The sequence below is a fragment of the Molossus molossus genome, unplaced genomic scaffold (genome assembly GCF_014108415.1).
Source record: "Molossus molossus isolate mMolMol1 unplaced genomic scaffold, mMolMol1.p scaffold_m16_p_4, whole genome shotgun sequence".
Taxonomy (NCBI): Eukaryota; Metazoa; Chordata; class Mammalia; order Chiroptera; family Molossidae; genus Molossus; species Molossus molossus.
Window position 1 is genome coordinate 39,274,645 of NW_023425377.1, and position 26,884 is coordinate 39,301,528.

General features: G+C 50.6%; 1 pseudogene; it reads right to left on the reverse strand.

The window, feature by feature from the left end:
* Positions 1–24,036, reverse strand: part of LOC118643743 — an 82,240-nt pseudogene extending 58,204 nt beyond the window's left edge.
* Between the last annotated feature and the right edge of the window lie 2,848 nt (positions 24,037–26,884).

Here is a 26,884-nt window from a genome sequence, read left to right on the forward strand (position 1 = left end):
CACACGCACATCTCACAAGAGATGCAGCCCCCGACTCCTGCTCTGGTCCTAGCCCCTCACTGGTTCCACTGAGCCCCCAAAGATGGTCCCCTCTCCCGCAGCTCTCTGGAGGTTCTTGGGGGCTGGCCCGGCAGCAGTTTCCTCCGTTCTCCCCTGCCTGCCTCTCAGGCACTTAACCCTCAGCTTTGCCTAATGTAAATATTTAATTCTGCAGTTAGGATCTGCCCATCACCTGCCTCCACCCTGTTCTCTGCTCACCCAAACGGTCCCCCTGTCAGACCCAGGAGCGAGGGTGGGACTCCAATGGGCTCCCCGAGCGTACAGAGCCCGCCACCCAGTCTGGCAGCCAGCTGACAACCACCATCCAAGGGGTGACAACCTGGGTAGGTGTGTGTGCCCTGAGTTTCAGTTTTCTCATCTGTCAGGTGGTGCTAACAACACCTCCTTCAGTTTCTTGGAGATTACAATCCACAGAGTGCCTGGCGCATAGTCGGTACTCTGTGGGCATTTCCTGAGCATGAGCCTCCCGTCCACTGAGCACTGACAACGGCCGGACCTGCGCACCTAGCGCGGCTCAGCCATGCACGCGCAGGGCCCCTCCCCGTCTACTTTACTCCCGCCCGCCAGCCTGTTCCTGCTCCTGGACGTGGGACCAGGACCTGGTGGCAGCAAAGAGGCAGGACGAGGCTGGAGGAAGGCTGACTTGGAGGGTGGGCCCCTCTCTGTCACAGAGAGCAGGGGCTGGGGGCACAGAAAGGAAAAGCTGTGTGTGGGAGGAACCGCAGCAGGTCACAGGGGCTCACATGTGCTGCTGGGGACAGGACAGCAACTCCCAACTGTCAGCATTCCTTCAAAGGGTAATAAAGGGACAGTTTTCTCATTACCCTGGCTGGATGACTGCGTAGAGACCTGGCCATGTGGGGTTCTGGGGCTGAGGGTGACACCTGATCTCTTTAATCCTCACTCTACCCCTGAAGCATATTTTTGTCTCCATTAAACAGATGAGGAAACTGAGATTCCAAAAGGTCGAATAATTTTCCTGAGGTTACACAGCAAGCAAGAGGCAGGAGGGCCTCCCCCCACCCTGTGCTCCAAACCACCTCCCACCACCGCTGGCTCTTGTTCCACGACCATGTTGCTTTAAAACACTGAGCACGCCTGCCAGTTCTCAGGAAATGCTGCCTCCTGACCCACCTCCCTTGCCTCATCTACGGGGTCCTGAGCCCCCACAGAGGGCGAGGGGGCGGGCCCAGTGAGGACACAGGGAGGAGGAACAGGCTGCCTGGAGGAGCCGCGTTTCTAGTAGTTCTACGCTGGCAGAGCTGTTTCAAACACAAGAACAACAGTGCGGTGGTGACAACCACCAGGACCAAGATAGCTGTGCTCTGCCCAAGAGGACTAGGAAAGCTAGGAGGGCTTCTGAGAGGAGGTGATCTTTGTCCACTTGGGAGGATGAGCAGGCCTTCAATAAACGAGAAGGAAAGTGGTTCTCAACCTTCCTAATGCCACGACCCTTTAATGCAGTTCCTCACGTTGTGGTGACCCCCAACCATAAAATTATTTTCATTGCTACTTCATAACTGTAAGTTTGCTACTATTATGTCTTAGGTGACCCCTGTGAAAGGGTCGTTCAGCCTCCAAAGGGTTTGTAACCCACAGGTTGAGAACACTGTTAGAGGAAGCAAGACGGGCACAGATGTGGAGATGAGACAGCGTCGGTTTTGGGGGGCGCAGTTGGACGATGCGTGCAGAGAGCCGCAGGCTGAGGCGTGGGGCCTGCAGCTGGCAGCAGAAGTGCAGGCCGTCTTCAAGGGGCCCGCAAGCCTTGAACCTCAGTGAGAAGTCTGGCTGTCCTCCCCGAGGCCGTGGCAGGGACACGCGGGGGTTGGCCTGCACAGAGCAGCTGGTGGGAGTGGGATGATGGGGCTGAGCAGGGACCTGCCTCCTCCCTGGGTAGCAAGGGCACCTCTGGCTCCACCTCACCTAGAGCCCTCAGTCCTTCCTGAATGGGGACAGGGGTTGGGGTCGGGGGGACCGGTGTGTGTATGTACAGCATGAGCTTCTGAATCCAGAGAAATGTTCCTTCCAGCCTTCAAGAAAATCATTATAGAACAAGATTTCAGAGTAGAGAGGGTTCCCTTCACCCCCATCTGCAATCCCATCCTTACAGGGCAGCTCCATGACACCACCAGTAGCACCACAGGTGGGGCAACACCCCCTTCCTTGGTGCTGCCTTGGCTGGTTCCCTGGGCCAGCCTCCAGCCCACCCCGTGCATCCTCTCAAGGCTGGCCCCTCCTCCAGGAAGCCCTCCAGAACTTCCAGAGGCCACGCATCAGCCTGCCTCGGACATCCCACCACACCACCCAGACACGGCCTAATCCCTGCTTCTCCTTCAGGCCTCAGCCTGGATGTGACTTCCCTCTGGGAGCATTCTCTGCTGCCCGCTCTGTGCGCTCACGGCCCTCAGTCCTCGGTGGTCAGAGTGGTCATCAGGTCACCACCTCCCGTTTCTGGCTGGCCGTCCTCACGGGACTACGGCCTCGAGGGCAGAGGCTGGTTTAGCCTCTTCATTCAGGCCTGATAAACACCAGCAGAAGGAACAATCCCACTTCTCTCAGACACCATTTCTTGACCTCTGAACTGCAGGGGCTCTGTCCCATCCCCCAACTCGACTGTAGGCCCAGCTCCATGAGGCCCAGCACCTCCTGACTTGGTAGCGCCTGCCTGGGCCTCAACGGTGCTTCACACAGGAGGTGCTCACTGGAGACTCCGCATCGGCGTCCCCACGGGGCACGCGTGCTCCAGCCTGGGCAGCCCCTGCCCGCTCCCTGCTGAGCCGTCTCCCTGGGGGCAGCCTGGCCTTGAGGGGCCCAGCCAGGGCTGAAGGTCCAGGGCTACTCCTGCGCTGACTGCCGGGCGACCCTCGGCTGTGTGACCAGCTGTCACGCTGCTCTTCTCCCGGCTGGCCCAGAAGCCTCTCTGCTGTCTCACAGGCCACGAGGGCAGACCGGGCAGGTGGGTGCTTCACACCCTAAATGCCCTGGCTCTCCTAGCCACAGTCCCGAGGCCCTCCTCGGGCGACACACGGTCCCTTTGCCTTTTTGGACTGCAATTCTTCAGCTGTAAAGTGGATTCAGCACACTCATAGACCTCCCAGGGACCCGAAGGGGCTTTGCCCCAGGAGAGCACACCTCGCTCTGGCCCCTTCACTGCAGGAAAGTTCCTCTGAAACTTCTAGCCAGGATCAGGGAAAGTGGGAAAGGACTGTTTTTCTTATACTTGGCTCAGTCCTACATGGATCCAGGGAGAAAATGGGAGTCTCCCCTCCCTGCCTTATCACTACTCCCCTTTCACCAGGGGTGCTAACTCCCTCCACAGCTCACCCCGAATAAACCAGTCACAACCCTAGTCCCATTAACTGGCTCTTCTCAGTCCCACCTTTGTGTTTCAGTTATGCTCTCTCTCACCTACAGCACCCTTCCAACCCCACACCTGAAGCCTATACCTGTTAAGACCCAAGTCCCAGTGTCACCTGCAGGATGCCCTTATGCTCTGACCTGCCCACACCAACCTTCCCTTCCCCATCTCCCAATCAGGACCAGGGACAACTGTCAGAGCCCACCCGGTTAGGACCAGACTTGATTATCCCATGAGCTATGAGCTCCTTTGAAATGAAGGATGTACAAGGGCTAATTCTCCAGTATACACCCACCCACAATAAAGTCCAGAAGTAGTTCTAAATGACTGAATATATGAATGAATGAATGAATGAATGAATGAGCAAGCAAATAGATGTTTGGTAAATATTTAAACATTCAAAATTCATAAAGATATATGAAACATTATCCTTAATATATAAAGAGCTCTTATAAATCAATAACAGGAAAGTATTTAATGAGAAAATAATGTAAACAGCAAATTCAGACAATAGTAAATATAAGTGACTAGTAATAGACCAAAAATATATACTCATCATCTTGGGTAATCCAAATACGCAAATTAAAACAATAAGATATGCGTTTTTTCCTCTAGTAAAGCAGAGGAGAGATTTAAACTTTAATCATCCAATACCTGATGTTGGAGACAGTAAAGGGAAGCAAACACTCTCAAATGCTATTGGTGGGAATATACACTGTACAAACTTCCTGGAAGGCAACCTAGCAAAAGGTCTCAGAAGCCTGAAAGACAGACACCTTTTTCAGAAATTCAACTTCTAAGCACTTGTGCTACAAACAGTTGTATAAGTGATGCTTGTACAAGGATGTTCATGTATGGTTGATGAGGGCTGACACTCAAAAATAACCTATACAACCAAATATGAGAGTGGTTTTGAAGACTTCAGTACCTTCACACATGGGCCACAGTGCAGCCCTCACTAACGATGGTGTAGAAAGTGGAAGGCAGCCCTGGCCGGTTTGGCTCAGCGGTTAGAGCGTCCGCCTGCGGTCCAGAGAGACCTGGGTTCGGTTCCCGCTAAGGGCATGTACCTCGGTTGCAGTTTGTCCCCAGCCCTGGTTGGTCGTGCGGGTGGCAGCCACTCGATGTGTCCCTTTCACATCGATGTTTCCCTCTCTCTCTCTTCCTCTCTCTCCCTCCCACACTGTCTGTACAAAAAAAGGAAAAATGTCCTCAGATGAGGATTAAAAAAAAAAAAAAAAAGAAAGTGGAAGGCTACCACGACATATTGAGGTATATGTGCAACATATACCATGACATGTTGCCAAGTGAGAACAAGTTACAAAAATGAATCACACTGTTTTGTAAGGAAACAAAAAAGTATACATAGAAAAAGAGAGACCAGAAGACTCCAAAACGTTAATAGTGGTTACCTCTATTCAAATACATTTGTTCCAGTTTTTCTTAAGTTTAACATATAGCAGTTATGTCGAATACTTGTAAATCAATTCTTTACTGATAGAGCCACTGATCTGGAGTCAAGCAGGGAAACGCCCAGTAGTATTCCCAGCCTCACCGCCAAATGCAACACACACGGGAGTTGGCACGAGGCATCTACCTGGGCTTATGCGTTGCACTTACACTCCCCACCCAGCCAGGCTAGGCCACAAGTCCAAGGCTTGTTTTGATCTGCAACTGACTCTATTTACTAAGCAATACAACTCACTGCACCCCGTGACAGAATCCCAGTGGCCACCAACAATGCCTTTTCCAAGGAGTCCTCAGCCACCTCCTGCAGGAAGAAGTAGCAGACAACTGCCCTCTGGAGAGTGGCCACTGACCACAGGCTCCCAGGGAGCCCCAGAGCCATGTGCTGATGAAAATGATAAGGTGGAACCAGCCACGGGTGGAACCCAGCCTGCAGCAACAGCAGCCTATTAACTCATTGAAAAGCTGATGACTTCATCCACCACACTGAGGCCCCATAGCACTTCCCTTGGTCTTTCTCATTCCACGAGTGTGGCCAGAGGGGACATGGAGTAGGTGTTGACCCAGGCTGCTGGCCCAGCCAAGCCCAACGACAGGCAGGAAATGGACCGTGATACGATGCTGACCCCATACCAGGCACAAGGGTTGGCACCTCACACAGAACAACCCCCAAAGCAGCTCAGCAAGGAGATGTGGGAATGCCAGTGTCCTCATCTGTAAATTGGGGGCACAAAGCAGTTATGTGACTTTCTCAAGGTCACACAACTAAGAGGCTGAGCTGAGATTTGAACTCTGATCCTTCTGCCTCTTCCATGATACCACACTTCTAAGATGACAGGACTAACTCAGTTCTCCAACCACATGACCCACAATGCTCATGGCACTGGATGAAAGCCGGGTGAAATACACAAGCCCAGGGCCTGTCCTGCCTCCCAGCCCTGCCTTTGCTCACAAGCAGAAGAGCCTGGGGCTGCCGCCTGCCATCCTGTGCTACGATGATACTGCGGATCAGGGAAAAGTGTCAGGAAAGCGCTCACCTGGACCACAGACTGCCGGTCATTTGGTTTCATCGCAGCACAGTGGACCTGTCCGCTCCATCACGGGGCAGCGTGGGTGCTGCTAGAAGGCCTCGGGCCCTGCTATTAGGGTGGGCCTGAGTGGGTGGTGCTAGGCAAAGCAGAAGAGAGAAAGGGGGGCCCACTGTGCAGGGCTCCATTGCTGAAACCTTGAAGCAAAATATTTTCATTCATGAGTTCATCCAGCCTAAACATGCATCTAATCCCTGGGAACTGACAACTCAAAACGGTTCCCAGGCAGGAGAAGAGAGTGCTCAAAGGCAGAGGAGCCAGGCTTTGCTGCTTGTCACCCAGTGACCATCCACAGAGTCGAGGAACTGCCTGGGCTCACCGTCTCCAGGCCATCCAGGGAGGCCAGCTTCTTAAAGGGCCCAGGTCCCAGCACCATCCTCCTCCTTACCTGGACTCCAGGACAGAAGGAGGAGGGGCCTTTCTGCTCAGTTGCTGGGTGTAACTTTATTCTCGAGATGAGTCCTAACTTGATGCAGCAGCAGAAGGCTGGGGCAGGGTTTGGGGGCTACAGATGGGTCTGGATATGCCTTCTGCCTAAGCAGACCCCTGGTCTCTTCCAGGAAGGCCTTCAGATGCCCAGTGACCTTGGAGAAAGGGGAAGGAAGGAAGCAAGGACTCTGAAGCTGTGCTCAGCACCAGCTGGGCACAGGCGGTCATCAGCCTCCCTGCCTGTCTGCAAGGCTGGCTGTGAGTTCAACGAGGCAGGCTTGGGCCACTCTGGGCCTCAGGAGCTGCCTCAGGGCCTCCGGGAAAGAGGTCTCCAGCCTCAGAAACGACGCAGTGACAGCCAAACACGGGTCTGCACGGTGGCCCGCTCGCCTGTGCATCCTTTCCCATCCTGAGCAGCATCTCACCCACTTGTCCTCACCCTGTCACATCCCCATTGTCCTTTGCCCCTTCAGGAGACCTTCTCAGAAACCCACTCACTCAGAGGTTGACCCAGGCAAAAGAAATGGTGTCCTAATGGAAGTATTCCAAGTACCACAAAGATGCTATTCTGGGACTTACCTCAACCTACAAGCCCTGTGGGAATGTTTACTTAGTGGAGAGAACTTGAAACTTGGAGCCAGAGGCCTAGGTTCCAGTCCCAGCTCCGACTATGATCTAGGGAAGCCAGGTCACCCAGCTGAGGCTGTCTGCCCTGCACAGTGGAGATGAGCGCGCACGGTGCTGGTGAGAACTCTGCACAGGAGGGCACCGGGCTGCGCTTGGTGTGGCTTCAGTTAGCTGCTGGAATTGGAGACTGTGCCCTCAGGGGCTCTGTCACCCCTCAAGCAGAGTGGTGGTACTCGCCTGGTACGCCAGGGCTCAGATCCTCTCCAAAGTGAGCCCCCAGGGAGAAGCCACGGCCATATCTCCCCCACACCCTGGGATCCTTATGGTACTTGTGGTCACTTGCAGATCCTGCTCTGGGATACCGAGCCGCAAGGTGGGCACTGAACCCATGGGCTGGGAGTAGGGCAGTGGGCACAGTGCTCATGAGGGGCGGCTAACCTAGGCATGTCTGATTCTAGGATCCCAGCTCTGCTCCAATATGAGCTGTGTGACCTTGAGCAAGTTACTTCACCACTCTGAGATTCACTATCCATATATTTTAAATGTTTTATATTTTATAAATGTTTAAACACCTTGGTGTCCTTATATTTTAAATAACACTATCTACCTCGTATGACTCTTGGGAGGACTGAAAACATGTAAAGGTCTTAGCACAGAGTCTGGCACACATAAGTGTTCAATAAATGAAGGCTCAAGCCCATCCAGTTATATAACAACCGAAGACCTGAGCAAGGGTCAAGAAGGGTCTAGATCAGCACTGTCCAATAGAACTACAAAGCGAGGCTCACACATAATGTTTAGTTTTCTAGATGCCACATTTAAAAAAGTAAACAGAAACAAGTGAAATAAATTTTAATAACATAGTTTAACCCAACATACCCCAAATATTATTTCAACATGTAATGAATATAGAAAAATCACTAGTGGGACATTATGTCTTTGAACTTGTGTTCATTTCATACTTATAGCAGATGTCAAGTCAGATGCTAGATTTTCCTCTGAAATACTTAAATCAATATTTAGGTCTCATAAGTTTTACAGTTGTAAAAAGTAAATTTACATCCCCAAGTTGTTCCAAAAATACTTAAAAGTTTTCTAATAGCTTTTTGAGTCCTTGGACCTGCTTTTTATTGTTTTCTCTCTCCTCCCTGCTGCAAGCTATTTTTATTTTTTAGATTAAATTAAAATTGATTAAAAATGTTAAATATTAAAAATTCAGCTCCTCAATGCCGCCAGTCATATTTTAATTATTCAAAGCCTCCCATAGCTACTGGCCACTGTCTTGGGCAGTGCAGGTTTAAATGTCCCAGAAACATGAGGCCTTGGGAGGACCCTTCGCTCGGTGCCCCCATCACAGCAGGAATGTGCCCCTTCTACGGGGCTGGGACCCTGGTACAATGAGGCAGGGGCCACCTTGAAGCTCTGCAGACCCTCCCCTCCCACTGAACCTCCTGCTCCCCCAGCTCCCTCCCAGAACACGTGCCCTGAGCCACCCACTGTGCTAATTTCACAGCTGCCTCAGCCAGAGAGGGCCCTCGACTCTTAACATGGATGTGCCTCTGTGCACAGCCTAAGATTTTGCTGACAAACAACAATTGTTGGAACATCAAGGTAAAATGATGAAGATGCTTATCAGCCTGCTAACCGGCCGTCTCCCTGAAGACATGTCCTGTGCGCGCGGGAAGATTCTGGATGTGAAGAGGATGAAAGCACACGAGCTCGCGGGCAGCCAGCTGGCAGGAGGAGAGGGGAACTATAAAAGGCAGACCTGGGACTTAGAAAGTATAGCCCCTGGGACCATTTAGCGTGGGGCAAACAGTGGGCCCCACTCTCAGAGACTATCCTGAGATCACAGCCCCAAACAAGCATGACGACAGCCTGGTGTTACCACAAGAGTGTCTCACACGCTCCCTTGCCTTCTGAGCTAGAGAACACGGAACACACGGAAACGTGGGAAGGCACATGCATAGCGAAAGGAAGCTTGTGAGCTATCTAGAGAGCCAGGAGCTGCTCATTTTCCAGCAAACCGAGATAGGACCATATGGACACACTGAGATGTGTGTCTACACATGTATTTATTTTAAAACAAAAATAAAAATAAACAAAAATACAGAAATCGTTTAAATTTGGTTGATAAAACTATGTGTGTGTAGCCTGATCTCTGGGTAATTACGTGTGTGTTTACTTTTCTGATATTTGATTTCTCCAGTAGAATGTGAGCTCCGTGCAGGCAGGAGCTTTTATTTCACTCACTGCTGTATCCCCAGTGCCTGGCACTCGGCACATCGGATGAAGGGATGGATGGAGGGATGGATGGAGGATGGAGGGACGGAGGGAGGGACGGAGAGAGGGACGGAGAGAGGGAGGGACGGAGGGAGGGACGGAGGGAGGGATGGATGGATTGATTTACTCCAAGTGCCCCCTAAACTCAACATCCTCTGGTCATTCAAGAAATTTTTGTTTTCCCACAGGTCACCTGCCCGAAGTTTTGCACTGAACACAATTTCATACAGAGAAAGTTCTAGATGTTCAGCTCAAAAATACCTGTGCTTCAATCAGTTACCCACATCAGGCTCCACACTGTCCCCAGAGAGTGTAGCTCCTCTCTCCAAGCCACAGTGAAAAGGGTCAACACAGCACAGCTCTCTGGCTGTGGCACCAGGTGCTCCCCCTTACCTGGGCAGTCAGACCCCAGACTTGTGGGGAGGTGAGAAGCAGCCCGACTCCCCCGCACAGACACACACATCACCACAAGCTGCAAACACCTTGCAGCCTCAGAGGCGTGTCAGGGCGTGGTGGTCCCAGGGACTCTGCGTGTACGGGCTGCAGAAAGGGGGCTGCATATATGTAGACCTGTGTTTGATTTCTGCTTCATAAGACAAGTAAAATGCTCTACCTAAAGGTCAGCTGGCTGCAGCACACACATTTCCGGATAACACGTCTGTCAGCGATGTTTCCAGCAAGTAAATGGCCTCTCGGTGTCCATAGTTATATCCACACAACATCCCTCTCTCAGTACACCTTTAATAAGCAGGCATTACTCCAATATAAAATATTTGCATCTCAACCAAATTCATCCTGCATGGAGTAGCTCTGGTTTACCAAATTATTAAATCCACAGTCATCCATCAGTCGCCCCAGCTACACAAAACTAAGGGGCTCAAGCAAGCCTCCCTCACCCTCGCACAGGCTGATGCCTTTCTGGCCTGGAAGCTTCAATAGCTACCCGGTGCCTTCTGCCCATCATTCTGCCCTGAGTGGCAGGACCTCCATAATGGCAAAGCCATCCTCCTTGCACCGAAGCCAGGAGCCTGAGAAACCCCGTGGACCGTCCACCTTCACTCCAGCCTTGGACTGATACCATGAGGACCTGTGATGGGTCCCAGGCATTCAGGGCTACCAGGGTGGGAAGATGAGTCGTGTACAAGCTCTGCAGAACTTGCAACATTGTCAACCAACCACCTTGCAAGTGCAGCTCAAACGTCACCTCCTCTGTGAAACCTTGAGCAGCGGCCAGACCTCTCACAGAGCAGCTGGACCGCTGCAGCCAGTCATCCTTGGTGTCTCTCTCACCCCCGCATGCAATCCAGCGGCAATTCCTAGGGGCTGTCCCTTCAGAATACATCCAGATTTGGCCCCTTCTCACGGCCTCCTCGGCCACTGTGCTGGTCTGAGCCATCCCTGACCCACGTCACTGGAACAGCCTGCACCCTACACCTGCCAGTCTTGGCACAAAAGAACAGCCAGAATCATCCTTTGGAATGTACATCAGATCTCAAAAGGCTGCAATGGCTCCTCATTCCACCCACAGTTCTTCAGGCGAATTCTCAGACCCCACTGCAGAGCCTCTCCGCTGTCTGTGTGCTGTGGACCCGGATGTCTGCAGAAGCCAAAGGACTCTTCCAGAGAAATGTCTGACATGCATAAACGTTACGTAGCGTGAGGAAGCCAATTACATTGAAACGGTTAATTTTTAAATGTGTGATCTAATGGTGTGTGTGCATTAAATCAAAAGATTGTGTAGCCACTGTAATTTCAAACTGCTGATAAAAAGAAATATTTCAAGATATCTGAATAGTTTTAATGTGTAATAAAAAGTATCTGTTCTTTCCACTATTGGTAAAGGGACAGATGTCTCTACTTCTGCCGGTTTTCTGTCTACAACCATAATCAAAAGGTATGCTACATTTCAGTTCAAGGTTAAAAAGAAGGGTGTCCACAGAACTTATATGCGTGTGTGCATGAACAGCGGACATGGACAACAAACTGGGGAAAGGGCAGGGAGGGAGGGGGAGGGGGGAATCAGTGGGGGAAGAAGGAGAAACATCTGTAACAAAAATTAATTATTAAAAAAATAAATAAAATAAAATAAAAAAGAAGAAGGGTGTCATTTTTTACCCATCTAAGTTCAGAGATCCATCAACTCTATCCATGAAGACCTTGAGGCCCCCAGGTCCAAGGAGCAGGACGCGAGCTCTCCACGAGCTGTAGCCCTCGCCTACTCTCCACCCTGCCTGCTGCTCCCCGCCGTGACCATTGCACTCCAGGCCGCTGGCCTCACACTGTCCCTCCAACACCGCACCACCTTCCTGCTTTCGCGGGTACACTCTGGCACGCCTCTCCACCCAGGAAGCCCCTGCCCCCGTCTACATGGATAACACTTTCACCTCCTTCAACTCTCACCCCCTCCTCACTTCCTCAGCAGGGCTCAAGGCTCTCCACATGTGTTGGTCCCTGCCCATCTCCCCAGCCTTCCATCCTGAACGTCCTCCCCTCTCCGTATCGACCCCTTTTTTACCCTTTTGCAGCATGTGTCCTTGTCTCTGTGAGACCCTGCCTGGTTCAGTTCACTTTTGGTCCGTAGCATCCAGCTCCAGGCCCAAGGCCCACCTAGTGCCCAGGGACTGCTTTAAGGATGAATGAAAGAATGAACTAGTGGAAGGAGCAGGAGCAGAAGCCAGCCTGGCTGTCATGAAGGTAGAAGGCTCACTGATACCAGGCACACACCCTGGGTGGGGCCTGTCACCCTGGCTCTTGACTGCGTATTTCACAGGGGACCCACAGAAGCTGGTTCTCAGTTTGAAGAGATAATCCAGCTAATAACAGGATTAGTTCAGGCACATCCCCTAAATCATACACTTGAAACCTCTACCTGGGCAAATGTTTGGCCAGCCTCTGCCAGGATCCCGGCCCTCACCAACCACAGGTTGTTCCCCATCATACAACTCACCAGCGCTGCCAAGCCACCCATGGGGCCCCAAACTGGGGCTGAGATGAGCAGCCTGCTTCAGGAGGCCCTGGTGTCCCCAGTGCCACTGCACAGCCCTGCCAACCTCTCCCACCTGCTCTTACCTGTGCCAAGAAGTGATTATGCAGGCAGCGCAGAAGAGGAGACCCAAGAGGGCAAACACCAGTGGCACGTGGAGCCCCTGGGGAAGCAGGTCCACGCCTGAGCCAAGCCCCTGTGGGGCAGAGGGGCTGCGAGGGTACCTCCGGTGCCAGCAGCCAGCTGTCTGAGAGGGTACCTGCCTGGGCCACGATGGCTTCTGCTACCTCTCACACTCCCCAGTCTTTTACTGGCTCCCTTAAAATCATAAACTGGCCCTGGCCGGTTTGGCTCAGTGGTTAGAGCGTCGGCCTGTGGTCCAGAGAGACCCGGGTTCGGTTCCCGCTAAGGGCATGTACCTCGGTTGCAGTTTGTCCCCGGCCCTGGTTGGTCATGCGGGTGGCAGCCACTCAAGGTGTCCCTTTCACGTTGATGTCTCTCTCTCTCTCTCTCTCTCTCTCTCTCTCCCTCCCTCCCTCCCTCCCACTCTGTCTGAACAAAAAATAGAAAAATGTCCTTGGATGAGGATAAAAAAAAATCATAAACTGGCGATAGAAGACCCCAACTGTGAGGGGACAGCTGTGCAGGAGTTATGACAAGGCCTGGAGAGGTGGCGTTAACCAATGGTCAGACACAGAGGGAGCTGAAATGTTCAAGGTTAGGACGAGGGGCAGGGATCAGCCACCACAAAGATAAGTCACAGAAAGTATGGTGAGACAGGCCTGCCCAGCTCCAAACCCTTGCCTCGTTACTGCCTATTCACCACAGTACGACCTCAGACAACTTAAACCTATCAGAGCCGTGCTGTCCAATGTGGTAGCTGCCAGTTACATGTTGCTAATTTAAATGAACATTAATTCAAATGAAACAATTAGTTTGTCAGTCATACTAGCCACATTTCAAATGCTCAATAGCCACATGTGACTAGTGGCTACCATGTTGGTTAGCACAGACTAGAATAATTCCTTCATCACAGATTAAGTTAAATAAATAAATGTGTTATATATATATTTTTTATAAAGCCCAGTCCAGTGTCTAACAGATGGTCTCCAATACCCTTCGCCCCTCCCATAAGCCCAGTTGCTCCTGCAGTCTGCCACAGCTCAAGCTTCCTCCTCGAAGCCCCGTGGGTCCACAGTCCCGCGGCATGCAGCACTGCCTCTCAACACCCACAGAGTAGGACTGGGCACCGACGGACCCGGGGAAGTCAGCAGTGTCATGGCCCTGCTTACTGTTGCCAGGCTTGTTACCAGGGCAGCAGGAAGACAGTTTCCACCTCATTTCTGCCTTCCAACTCTTGCACAAACACATCTAACTGGTAGGCTCTACTTGCATCAGACTTTAGTTGAAAGGGACATATAGTCTTTGCCTTATCAACATCGGTAAACAGGAAGGTACGCTAGGAGGAGGTTGGGATGGATGCCTACTGCCAATCCACTTCACCCACAATAGTCACCCAGGGCTAGCATTCATCCTCAAGGCAATCCAATAAAGTAAACACAAATATAATTCCCCATTTACAGATGAGGACATTGAAGCTCAGAGCATTTCAGAGACTTACATAAGACCATATAGCTAGGAAGGAACACAAATACCAACCAGGACTCTGAAGTTAAAGTTCATGTTCTTAATCATCACATGCATCCCAGTTAGTCATCCTGCTCCTTCAGGGATCCGAAATACGAGGTGAGAGATAACTGAGATGAATGTTCAAGGAAATGGCAAAAAGTTGCACAGAAACAAACTTTATGGACCAAGTGAAGGAAGTAGTGGCCATCACAACAATAGCTAGTCCTTGAGTATGTTCTACACATCAGGCACTGCTCCAAGTACTGGGCATGAAGTGGTGACCAAAAACAGACATGCGCCCTGACTTTGCCTGAATGAATTTACAGTCTAGAGGTGGAGAGAGGTGTTAGTCAAATAACCACACAAATGAACTCATAAGTCAAACACTGTGAGAACTAGTAAAGAGAGCAGCTCATTGTGCCAGCAGAGGATATAATGGGAAACCCAGACCCACGTCAAATGTCAGAGAAGGCTGCCTTGGGGAAATCACAATTATACCAAGGACTTTGGCTCTCATAAGAGGAGCCAGTTAATTTGAACTGACCTCTCACAGAGGATACCTTAGAAATCTTCAATGATAAATAAGTTGTGGGAATGTAACATACAGCATGGGGACTATAGTTAACAATACTATAAAAAAAAAAAAAAAAAAAGAAAGTTGCCCAGAGAGTAAGTAGGTCGCAAAAGTTCTCCTTGGGCCCAGCTGGTATGGTTCAGTGACTTGAGCCGTGTCCCGTGGACTGAGAGGTCCCACTTTGATTCCTGCTCAGGGCACATACCCGGATTGTGGGCTCGGTCCCCAGTAGGGGGCATGCAGGAGGCAGCCGATTGATGTTTCCATTTCACATCAATGTTTCTCTCTCTCTCTCCCTTCTTCTCTATAAAAAAAAAAAAAAAAAAATCAATAAAAACATATTTTTAAAAAGTTCTCATCACAGGAAAAAACTGGAGCTATGTATGGTGACAGATGTTAAACTTATTGTGGTGATCATTTCACAATATATACAGATATGGAATCATACGATGTACCTGAAACTAATATAATGTTGCATGCCAACTATACCTTGATTAAAAACTAAAACTCTGAATAAAATACTTTTAATCCTCTAAAAAGAATAAAAAAGCTAACACGATAGTGAAGAATTAACAGGCCAAAATCTGTTGACGGGGAGGATACAGAAAAACAAGTTAAGCTTTCAAAGCTACTTTTGCTATGAGATTGTTTTCTGGTCCAAAAGAAACAGACACAAAGTTGAACTATACCTGTGGTGACCTCCTAGAATGACGGGGACAAAAGCCAAAGCCTACGTCCCACCCATGGTGAGAAGTTTAACTCCTCACAAAGTAAAGCTGCGCCTCTGAAGGGCTTGCCTCTCGGAGTGACAGTGAACCAAAAGTAAACTAGCCCTCTTGTGGGCCTGCAACTTACACTTCAAATAATGTGAGAGTTCATGGAATCTCACTTTTGAATTAACTGGTAATACCCCCAAAGCCCAGCAGAAGCAAATGAGAATCTCTGACAAACAACCGCCCCTAAAATATGTTTTCAAAATCAATGACCAACACACAGTCAAAAATAATCAGGCATACAAAGGAAATAAGACATAAATCAGACAACTAGAACAAATTCACAAACACTTCCGATAACAGAATCCTCTCACAATCTATAAAACAATTATGTTTACAATGTATAAAAAAACAAGATGGAAACTATCTACAGAAACCACTTCTCAAAGAACTGAAGGGCCGACAGGAGTGAAGGAGGTAGAAAAAGCGGGTGAGGGGATGTGAGAGGACAGGTCTCCCCAGCAAAGGGCCAGTGGGCTGCACGCTCCGTCCTGCCACGAAGCCTCTGCACGTTAGATGTCGTGCAAAGAGGCCAGCACAGCTGGAGGGCAGAAAACAAGTGACAGGGGCATAATATGACACCCATAAAAACTTGCCTCTTTACCGATTTTTAGAGAGAGCGGACATACTATGACACTTAAAAACCAAGATAAGTAGAAACTGGACTCTGTCCTGAGAGCAACTCCTGGAAGTTACTACTGAAGGAGCTCTGAAGGTTTTACACAGAAGTTGAACAAACTTGGGTTTTCAAAGGCCGGGTAGCCTCCGGATCAGCTCTGAAAGAACCTTTTCTCCCTGTGCCCTCTGGGAACTTGCACAACATCCCTGAGATCCACGCTGAGCTGACATGACTCCCTCATTGAGCAGACACAGCGAGACCCTGAGAGACTCTGTGACCTGTCTTGAGGGACCTGTTGAGTGACTTAAGTCTGTTTGGCCTTATTTCATCTGAGGATACATCACAGAGAAAAAGTAAGTGGAGCAGTTCCTACTGGCAGGTTCAGTGAGGGGGTCCCATTGCTGAGGCCTACCAGGTCTCAGTATCCACATCTGCAGACAGTCTCCCATCCCATGGCCTTGGGCAGTCTGAGCGCCCAGCTGGCATGAGTCATGAATCCCCAGCAGGGAAGGCAGTGTGTACGTGTGTATATGTGTACACACACGTGTATGTGTAGGAGGAGGGCTGGGGCAAAAGAGACCAAGATTATCATCCTTGATGCTGAACTGAGCTCAGAAGTGCAGTGTGACTAAGGGTTCATGGGAACAACCCCCACAAAGTGAGCCACAGTTTGTTGGAGGGCAAACATACCTCCCCAGCAGCTCATGAAGCTCCTCCCTCCTTGTGCCAGGTGAGAGGCATTGTGGGTATGTCATCCACCCAGAGCCCAGCCATTCCCACCCACATAGCACTCATCACCCCCAGGCCACCAGGCCTTTGTTCATTAGCCTGCCCCTCACCTCAGAGCAGACTCCCAGAGAATCATGGACAGGTAATGACCCCATCAGAGACCAATACCCATTCCCATCCCCTGCTCTGATACTGCTAGGGGTGTCCCCAGAGGGAATCAAGCAGACCACTGTCAGCCCAAGCACCCCTGGCAATGGTGGTGCCTTTGAGGGGAAAGTTCATTTCATCAATCAGCCCATTGTTGGCCTGCCAAGCACAGGCTCGTCCTCCCCCGGTGTGTCAGTGGGCACTATTGACACAGATGTCAACTGTCAAGGGTGCCCTCCACCTCCCTCCTGGGGCATCCTGCAGGCCGGCACAGGGCCTCTGTCGCAATGCTCCCTACTGGCCCCTTGCAAGAACCAAGATTGCCACACCTTCGGAATTGCCAAAACTTGACTGGATACTTCATCACGCGATTGGCCATGGCGGCTGCAGCTGACACGGACAGGTATGGCAGATACTTGACTGTTTGCCAGATGACAAATCCCAACTGAGTGAAACCTGCAGACTTCGCAGTATCTGCAGTGCATGCTTCCTCCTGTCCTCCCCAAAGGAGAGGCCAGTGGTAGCTTTCTGGGGCCCATTTCCAGCACGGGAAGAAAGGGCCACATCTCCATAATCTGTGCATACGTAGGTCCAGCCAGGGTGAAACCATAGCATTGGCTGAGCTGCCCCCAGCCCCTTCAGACCCACTCTAAACCTGTCTCTGGGAAAGACTAGGGAACAGTGGGTACAATGGAACCTAGGCAGTGGGCTCCAGTAGCCCCCATCCCCACCAGCCCCATTCCTGGCCTTCATGAGTCCCTGTGGACCTCAGGAGAGAGGACAGCTATGCCATGGCACCCCACAGCTAGAAGACACCAAAATACTCCCAGAGCATGATAAAGATTCCTGAAATTCACCTAATGCCCGGTCCCGAGGAAAGCTGTCAGAACTCAAGGAAAACATATGATCCACGGGCTATTTCCTTCCATAGGCCACGTGACTCTGCCGAGTTCTTGTCTGTGGTCTCCAAAAATGTCCACGAACCATGGCTAAGGCCATGGGGAACATATGAGAAGAAAATGGTCGGGGTCTATCCCGAGTGAGCTCCTAGTCTAGATGGGTAAGATCACTCGCACACACAGATCGTAGCCCAAGGCAGGGTGTGTGCCCAGTGACTGGGTCAGTGGGAACCCCAAGGAGGGCGAAGCGTCGAGGCTGGAGTGGACCAGGCAGGCGGCTTTCCCAGGAGGCTGGCTTTGTTCCAGCGTAGCCAGGCGGACTCCAGGAAGAGCAATGCCTCGGCAAACCGGCCAGTGGGAATGAGTGCAGTGATGAGTGAGGACATTCCGGCTGGAGCCACAGACTGGTGGAGACCAGGAAGCCACCATCACCACTGTTGCTCAGGTAGGGAGACTGAGGCTTGCAGGGAAAAGGGGTCTCTCCAAGAGCACTCAGCCAAGTGGGTACGGGTGCCCAAGGCTCGGCTCCAAGGCCACTGTCCCAGCCACCACCAAAGAGTGCTGCACCAGTATGCCCCGGGCCCTTTCTCAGAGTGTGCTCTTCTGCATGGCCAATAAGCCTAAGATCAGACCCGATTTCATCCCTGGAACCCAATCCTACAGAGATGTAGCAAGTGACTGGGGAGAGGGGCAGGTACGAGAGCCAAGCCGCGTCCTAGCCCAGGCCAAGATAGGTTGCCAGCAGAGGCTTTTAGGTCTGCTAATTTTGAAATATCTGTGAAATAATTACTTTGAAAACTCATTCAACTTTGAAATTTCCCCATAAATCTGGTTTAGATGAGCAAATCTGGTTTGACACCTTGAGCACAGGCTTAGGATTTGGTAACCAGTCTCCCCCGTCCTCATGACCTTGGGGGCTGGCTCTAAAGCCCTACTCAGGATGGGAATGGCACAGTATGGGGCTCTGCCCTGGGAAAATCGCTGGGAGGAGGCAGCACGCGTGGGTAACAGCGAGGCTGCGCAAGCCCCAATGCCCTGTGTCCAGCTCAGTGCCTGGCACACAGTAGAATCTAATGAATGTGTTCCTCTTGCAGTCCTGACATAATAATTCTAAAAGTCATTCAAGTGCCTCAGTTTACCCATCAAATGAAGTCAGCCCATGGCTTTCTCCCTCTGAGAAGCTGCCCCCATTGAACAAAAGCATTGCTAGGGAAGACCTCTAAGCTCCCCAGACCGCACAGCCTTGTCCCCTGCCCTAGGTCTGTACATGTCAGCCCACTATGAGGGGCCCAGGGTCCAGAGCAGCTCAAGTGGCTTTCTTTCTCACTGTAGGGAGCAGGTGCCCTGCAGATCCCTCAGCGAACCACAGAAGAGCATGTGGGAAGCTACAGATCTGAGGCCGCTAGTCCTTCCATCGAGATGGTTTTTCAGAGGGCACATCACCCAGCCCCATCATCACACCTTAAAAACCAGGCTGACACCAAGAAGGACCCCCAGAAGAAGAAAGCAGTTGTAGTCTGCTTTGCAGTTGCAGTGAAGAACATTCTGGAAGACCAGCCTGTTTTCCATGCCAGGATTTCTTTCCTGGGACAGAGGGGCCAAGAAATCAAAGATGATGACCTATATCAGCGATTTTCAACCTTTTGCATCTCATGACACACATAATAATTACTCGAGTTCTGCGGCACACCCAAAAAAATTATATTTTTTGCTAATCTGTCAAAAAATGGGTATAATTTTAATTGATTTACCAAAATAATAGTAATAATTGTAATTACCTACCCTTTTTGCTCCAGTGACTTTTTAAAAAATCGGGTGCTTATACTTGTATACAAGGATTTCTGGTACCAAGAATTAACCAATCAGATGCAAACTTATTATGCAACATGACCAATAAGGTGTAGCTCTTATGACATATTTATGGTTCAAGACAGGGCATTCACACCAGACGGCTATGGTTGTGTTGGATATTTTCATTTTATTATTTGACAATCTAAGGGAAAAGAGGTCAGTGCTCCTGACTAAATAGTCAGATGTTGAATGCTTTTTGTTGTTGTTAATCCTCACCCAAGGACATGTTTCCACTGATTCTTTTTAGATAGAGTGGAAGGGAGGAAGAAAGGAAGGCAGGGAGGGAGGAGGAGAAAAACATCAATGTGTCCACATCAATTGGTTGCCTCCCGCACGGCCCTTGGGCCAGGGATCAAACCTGCAACCCAGGTACGTGCACTTGACCAGGAATTGAACCCACAACCCTTGGGGTCTGCAGGCCAGTGCTCTAACCTTTGAGCCAAACCAGTCAGGGCAAGATGTTGCATGTTTTTTATTTTCAGTTTTTTGTTTGTTTTTGGTACGTGCCCCTAGCGGGAACCGTACCCGGGACTCCCTGGTCCGCAGGCCAACGCTCCAACAGCTGAGCCAAACTGGCCAGGGTTTTGCATGTTTTTTAAATTGTTGCTGAGCACCAGTGTGCCACGGCACGCCAGTTGAAAGTCTCTGATGCACATGAACAAGGTGGGGGAGGTCTTCTAGGGCGAGTATGGATTACTGGGATGTAGTGGTGGTGGGTCACTCCATAGGATGGCTTGTTGACAGTACTCATCTTTTCCTCCTATTCTGATGGAAACACCCATTTTCACTCTGCAGCAGAACACACAGCTCTATGCTTGTGCAGCATAAGTCATGATTCAAGTTCCACGTACACCAAGCGGTTCAATCATGTTTGAGAAACACCTCCAAACACTGTTCACTTGTTCAGTAGACTTCCCCTGAGTGCCTACTACACGGCGGGCATGGACTAGAGAAGCCCCAGGCCGGTGGGGGCAGCAGAGCCTTTCCACTGGACATGGAACAAACAGAATACCCCCCGGCTCTGCTCTCCATCACGGCCATGACTCCCTCTGAGGCCAGCCCGAGGAAGATCTATGGAGACTTCAGAGCACGTCCAGGGGGCCATGGATTCTGACCTTGAATCAGCCACACAAGCATCTTCAACTCTCTAGGCCTCAGATAGCCCATCTGTTCAATGGGGATAAAAGGAATTGCCCTGAAAATGTTCAGATATCACATGCAGCAAAATTTTTACTGATACAACACCCAAGGCAAGAGAAACAAAGAAATAATTAATACATGGGATTATAGCAAACTAAAAAGCTTCCATACTGCGAAAGAAACAACCATCATAATGAAAGGGAACCCACTATATGGAAGAACATAATTGCCAATAATACATCAGATAAGGGATTAATTTCCAAAATATATAGAGTACTCATACAACAAAAGGAAGACAAAGAATCCAATTAAAAAATGGGCAGAGGACCTAAATAGACACCTCTCCAAACAGGACATACAAATGGCCAGGAGACATATGAAAAAATGCTCAGCATCACTAATCATCAGAGAGATGCAAATTAAAATGACTATGAGGTATCACCTCACACCTGTCAGAGTGGCTGCCATCAACAAATCATCAAATAAGTGCTGGCGAGGGTGTGGAGAGAAGGGGACTCTAGTACACTGCTGGTGGGAATGCAGACTGGTGCAGCCAAAAACAATATAGAGTTTCCTCAAAAAATTAAAAATTGAACTGCCATTTGACCCAGTGATCCCACTTCTAGGAATATACCCTAAGAAGCCTGAAATACCAAGAAAGAATATATGCACCCCCGTGTTCATAGCAGCACTATCTATAATTGCGAAGATCTGGAAACAGCCCAAGTGTCCATCAATAGATGAGAGGATAAAAAAGCTGTGGTACATGTACACAATGAAATACTATGCAGCTGTAAGAAAGAAAGATCTCGTATCCTTTGAGACAACATGGAGGGACCTGGAGAGTATTATGCTAAGCAAAATAACCCAATCAGAGAAAGACAAATACCACCTGATCTCACTTATTTGTGAAATATAATGAACAAAATAAGCTAATGAACAAAACAGAACCAGAGACCTAGAAAGGAGTACAGTTCAGACTGACAGACCTCAGAGGAGAGGGGCTGGGGGGAGGGACGAGATAAACCAAAGAACTTATATGCGTGTATGGGTAACCAATGGACAAAGACAACAATGCTTGGCGGGGGGCGGGGGATGCAGGGGGATAGGGAGGAGGGTGTCTGCAGGGGAAATAGGAGAAACATCTGTAATAAAAACAAATTAATGAAAAAAAAAGGAGTTGCCCAGAGTATCTCCAATAGAGACCCGGGGGGCGGGGGGGGTGCTAACAGCAAAGGTGATGCTCCTTATCATATCAGTCAGTTCCTCCAGCAGAGCAAGAGAGGGGGAACGTGGGGCCAGGGTTCCCTCCTTAGGAATGGTCCTCAAAACCTGTCCTCATGTCCTGTCGGTGCACAGCCACTCTAAATAGGTCTCCTGGCTAGGCCACCACCTCCTCCTCTCACCAGTGCTGTGCCTCAGCCCAAGCTGAGAGCTAGTCACCCTTCCTGCCCCCGGCGGAGGCAACAGAATGACACAACTCGACACCCTGATTAATCCCCTCAACTTCAGTGCTTACAAAGAGTTGGGGGAAAGAGGAAGATCTCCACTGTGACTCACCTCCAAACAAGGTCATCACCCACGAGACCAGGGTTGGTCTGACCTGGAGGCGACCCCGACGGTTTGGAAGAAGGCCCTCTCTCCACCCAGGACTCTCTCTGACATGTACCTGGGCTTCAGCTCTCACCATTACAGTGAGTTTCTTTGGATGCTGGAGACTTCTGAAGGTTCAGGAGTCTCTGTTTTGTTTTGTTTTTTGATTACTAATTGTGTATTGAAAGCAATAAGAGGTTCCACGACACCAGATAGACCAGTCCTGAGGTTTTCCCCAAGATAAATTTTAACAGCTCCAGCTTCTTCAGTGTTTATCAAAATACAAAAGAAAAAAGTAGAGGTCGTTGTTTTCCATGTCAAATCTGACCCTTGCAGGTAAGGAAGTGAGAGCACATGTGGACGGGGCTCTGAGGAGCTAGGCTCTAAGACGACTGGCCGCCTGTCTGCATTTCTACTGGTGAGACCCAAACAACCTGGAACAAGTGAGCATGCAGGGGACCATGGGGGGCTCCCATTCTGGCTAGAGTGGTCCCACCAAGGCACCTACGCTAACCCACACTGACCCAAGGGAAGGCTGGGGTCCCTTCAAGGGGTCTGTGAGTGGTGGCCATAGCCCCCAGCCCATCCCCTGGGCAGTGGTGTAAGCATGGGTACAAGCACAAACGCTATGAGATGCGGATGACCCAGTGAGATAGAGCCAATCAGGGACCATATGTGACCATGCAGAATGTATTGTGGCTGGTTCTGCCCACTGCACACTCCAGACGGGAGAGAGGCCACGGGTAGACTGGACTCGAGACATTTCTGCAGAACCTACTCTAGGCACATTTCTCCCTTCTCTATGTTCAAGTGTCTTCTGACCTTGTATTTGTAGCTATTTTTTTTTTAATGCACTGAGTTGGGTTAGAAACCAACCACCAGAACGGATCTCGACGCAGATCTAAAGTCCAGAAGAGGAGCGTTGAGCTGACCTCACAGCAACTCCTCGAGGCCCCAGGTGCCTAACATCCCTTCTCAGTACTAAGCAGTTGGTTGATTCTCTTTTTACAATAAAAAAAGCTGAGTTATTTTGCATAGGAGTACCAGAAACTGCCTCATTGGAAACAAGAACTATTTACATTAAATAATAACCTGGTTGCAGGCTGCATCTGCACACGTACAGCATGATGAAGCACACTGGGACCAACCATGGAGACAGCTCTGGCACTCACCCCACAGGGCACATCTGCCACATGAGAGGAAAGCAAGGGTGAAGGAGGGGGTGGGGGAGAGAGGAGTGCGGCTCGCTTCTGGTTCCGGAGCTGATTGGACAGCCAGTCCAGTCCCTCATAGAGCCCGCCCCCACTGGTGGCACAGGTGGCCTGAATGTACCAGTTCCTGTGGCGCAGAGAATGCAGGCCCAGCTTGCCTGTGATCTCGGCTGCTTCATGGCATTGGGGAGGTCCCGCTTGTTTGCGAACACAAGCAGGACAGCATCCCTGAGCTCGTCCTCCGCCAGCATCCGCATGAGCTCCTCTCGGGCCTCATTCACACGCTCTCGGTCATTGCTGTCAGCCACAAAGACGAGACCTTGTGTGTTCTGGAAGTAGTGGCGCCACAGAGGGTGATCTTGTCCAGGCCGCCCACATCCCACACGGTGAAGCTGCTGTTCTTATACTCCACGGTCTCCACATTGAAACCTATGATGGGGATGGTGGTCTCGATCTCACCCAGCGTCAGTTTGTACAGGATGGTGGTCTTCCCCGCAGCATCCAGGCCCGCCATGAGCATGTGCATTTCTTTTTTGCCAAAAGGCCCTTGAAGAGGTTGGCAAAGATATTCCCCATGCTGTAGACCGGAGGGAGAGGCACTGGCCAGAGAAACCCTGGGTGGCAGCGGTGCTGCTGCTGCTCCGAGCCAGGCGTTGGTTTCGCTCCAAGATCTCAGGAGTCTGTTGATGACTGGTAACTTTGTAGTTACTTTGTAGTAACACGTACCAGTTACTGTTTTAAACACTCTACCTGGATTAACTAATTTAGTCCTCATTGCAAACCTATGTGGTGTATTCTTATTATGCCCATTTTACAGATGAGGAAAGGAGACTTAGAGAGATTAAGAGACAAGCCCATAGTCACTCGAGTTAGCAAGTGGCAGATCCGGGAAGTGAACTCAGGCAGCCTAATAGTGGAGCTCTTGATCCTCAGCCCCACGCCTCACCCAGAGGGCACCTGGCTTCAGAGGGTGGTTTGTAAACCACTTCCAGAGTCCTAGAGTTGCAGGGTAATACCTCCGGGAGCGGTGAAAGGGGGAGATAAGGCTCTGGCCCCCTCCCCTGTTTTAATCAAAGCAGCTTTATTATGCAGAACCTCAACTTTAAAGAGACAGTCTAATTTCACTTGTAAAACTGGATCCCACCACCAAAAACAATTCTGAAAATTTTCTTCTTTAGGGAATTCCCAGCTTATACTTTATGGGGCTTCATTCCCAGGGCCTTTTGATTTGGGAGATGACATACAAGGGAAGTCAGCAAGAAGAACTTGGAAAACTTCAGAATCCAGCTAGGGGCCATCTAACTTGGGGGCCTTAGAAACCAAGTCCCTCTTTTCATTGCTAACCCTCTCAAGCCCAGAAAAAAAAAAAAAAAGGCTTGCAGGTCCATAAACGTAAGTTGCACAAGCAAATGGATTGGGGAAGCCAACCACACACACATTTACACACTACCACATCCACACACTATTTTAGCCTGTCCTTACCAATGGGCCCAGGTGAGATGACCTGGAGTGGCCTGTGGCCCCTGGTCAACCACACCTGCATACTGGGCATCCTCGAACATCTACCTCGGATACTTGAGTCCAGGAAAGGGCTCAAGTATATGTGTCCCTCCTCTCACCAACCCTCACCCCAATGTACCAGCAAGCTTCTGAAGAGCAGGGACAAGTCTCGTTCACTCTGACCCCCCTGGGGAGAAGCACAAGGCCTCGTGTGCAACCTCTGCTGGACAAGTATATATGGCCGGGCCACAGTCAGCCACCTGCAGAAGCTGGTCCTGGGAGCAAGGTGCTGTGCAGGGCTTGCCATCAGGTGGGGCTGAGGCCAGGCACTCAGATCTGCTTGGAAGCCCAGCAGATTGGTGACATCCTCAGTCTCTGCTTCCTGTCCTTCCTCTTTGGCAACTGCTTCTGCCCCCAAGAGGATCCTTAACTGAAAAATGGGTAAATTTCCTTCAGAGCAGGAAAAAAAGACAAGTACTGTCAACTGAGGCATCCTGTGTTGGGACCCACCACTACTGCATCCCAGCAATCCATGCCCACCAGAAGACCTCCCCCACCTTGTTCATGCAGATCATCTTTGATTTCTTGGTCCTTCTGTCCCAGGAAAAAAATCCTGACTCAGACAGAGAGTCATGGCTGGGAGCAGGGGGCAAATCTCTTCTCCTTTCCATGGGGACAGTGGTGACCTAGAACATAAGGCAGGACTGAGAACTGTCTAGAGGGAGGGAGTCAAGACTGCCTGTCTCTTCCCAGCCCACTGCTGGGAGCCAAGAGAATCCTGGAGCACCATGGATAGACCCCAGGAGACCCTGCAATGCTCCAGCTGGGCTCCGTCACCCCACCTGTCCCTCTCCTGCTCCTCTACCCCAGGCCCCTCCACAGGAGCCTCTGCTCAGCCAGGAACTCTGGAAGAGGAGCCGAGTTCCTTCCTGCTTTCCCACCTCCAACCACTCACCCCAGGACAGAGGCGTCAAAATCTGGGAAAGCAGGTGACATGCGTGGCTAAATGCTGACCACACTGGGAAAGGAGACAGAGGCAGCTTGTTCAATGGCCACCACACAATGTTCCCAAAACGCCTCCACTTCCCTGTGGCTCGGTGGCTTCCTGGAGAGCTGAGGGTCTCCCTCCCTCCTCCTCGGGCCCCCTCGCAAGCAACACTGGCCCGAGGGGCATTTGCACACCTGTGGCATGGCGGCCGCACCGCACAGGCGCCAGGGCGCATTTTGCTGTGAAATTGAGGGGTGCTGCCTTGAAAGAGTGACACCCATGAAAGGTGAGCCCTCCCCCTCCAGCTGCTGCTCCAAACCCCGCCCCGGAGTCAGCTCAGAGGGACTGAGGGTCTCAGGTCAGACCCTCTGTCCCTCACGTGAAGAAGGGGCAGCCAGAGAGTAGAAGAACCCAAGACAGCTGTGACACCAGGGCTCACTGTCCCCAGAGAGTCCGCTTCCCCCCCCCTCCCACCACACCTGCAGCACCCCCAAAGTAACACCACATTCCCCCTCAGATGGTGCCCAGGCAAAGATGCTCAAGACACTCCTCCTATCTGCATGAAGACCCCGCTCACTCAGCTTTGTCCCCCTATAGTAAAGGCTCATTCAAGGCCCCCCGACCCCCACTCCCCAGAATGGGCGCTTTTCTCCAACCCCACACTAGCAATTACTCCCGATTACACGATGTGACAAGGCGCTGGGGCCGGAGCACTTAACTCGGGCCCTGCATTATGCAACGTTTTTAATCCTCTTACTTAAGGTGGAAAACCGATATGGTGCTCTGAGTTCATGTGAATGACTGGAAAAATAATTCTAAGAAATAAAAACACCGCCATCAATATCACCTTACAGGCTCCCTAAACGGATTAAAAGAATGCACAGCTTGAATTTTCAAATGCACTTTGCTGAACTCTCCATGAGCCTTTTCCATGCT